This window comes from Etheostoma cragini, chromosome 6 (assembly GCF_013103735.1).
Source record: "Etheostoma cragini isolate CJK2018 chromosome 6, CSU_Ecrag_1.0, whole genome shotgun sequence".
Classification (NCBI taxonomy): domain Eukaryota; kingdom Metazoa; phylum Chordata; class Actinopteri; order Perciformes; family Percidae; genus Etheostoma; species Etheostoma cragini.
In genome coordinates, this window is record NC_048412.1 from 27,874,378 (window position 1) to 27,875,604 (window position 1,227).

Consider the following 1,227-nt stretch of genomic DNA (forward strand, 5'->3'; position numbering starts at 1 on the left):
AAAAAATTTACCAAAAAGGAGAACAGAGAGGGATGCTTTTCCACCCATTGTTGTGGTGAACCCTTTTGGACCATGTTGTGATTGGCTTTTATTTTAAATAACACCCCCCTTTGAAGGCATGTTTAAAAAAAACTCTACATACCCTGTCCTGGGTTGGATTTAACCAACACCAGTCATTACATGGCTTGGTTTAATACTTGGTTCTGATAGGTCAATTACAGCATACACTACCTTTTAAATGTTTGGGTTTACTCAGACAATGTCATGTTTTCCATGAAAACTCAAAGTTTTATTCATCAAATGAGTTGCAAAATGAGTAGAAAATATTGTCAAGACATTGATGAGGTTAGAATAAACGATTTTCGTTTTAAATAATAATTTTGCCATTCAAACTTTTGTTTTCGTCAAAGATTCCTCCATTTGCAACAATTACAGCCTTGCAGATTTTTTCTAGCTGTCCATTTGTTAAGGTAATCTGAAGAAATTCCACCCCACACTTCTTGAAGCACCTCTTACAAGTTGGATTGGCTTGATGGGCACTTCGTAGACCCCAAAGTATTTAACCTCCTTCACTTGGGGTAAGGACTCACTCCCTACCTGGAGAAGGCACTCCATTGGTTTCCTGCTGAGAACCATGCCTCAGATTTAGAGGTGCTGATCCTCATCCCAGCAAACCGGTCCAGTGAGTGCTAAAGGTCACAGACCGATGACGCCATCAGGACCACATCGTCTGCAAAAAGCAGTGATGAGATCCCGAGCCCACCAAACTGCAACCCCTCCCTGCCCCGACTACGCCTCGATAGTCTGACTTACTGCCAAGAACTCGAACACAGCTCTCGCTTTGGTCATACAGAGATTGGATGGCCATGAGAAGGGACCCCCTCACCCCATACTCCAGCATTACATCCTAGAGTATCTCCTTCTCCAAATCCACAAAACACATGTAGAGCAGTTGGGCATACTCCCACGGCAGAGGCTGCAGCCCTTCGGTACCTTCAACTGCCTCTGGATCCCTCCGGGATAGCAAGACTCCTTCTTCCACAATTTATGTTGTGATAGGTAAAAGGAAAAGAATGGTGAATAAGCACTTAACTGCAAACTTAGCAAATTTAGCATTCATTCCTCGTCAGCTACAGCCTGTCCCAAAATATGAAAACACACTAACACTAGCCTTACTAAACGTCAGGTCTTTGGCAGGAAAATCCTTTTTAATCAATGATTTTATTA

At 42.5% G+C, this 1,227-nt stretch overlaps 1 protein-coding gene across 4 annotated transcripts in view; it reads left to right on the plus strand.

The window, feature by feature from the left end:
* LOC117945921 (GTPase IMAP family member 8-like) overlaps positions 1–1,227 on the plus strand; it is an 8,040-nt gene that overhangs the window by 5,255 nt on the left and 1,558 nt on the right. The window lies entirely within an intron of this gene.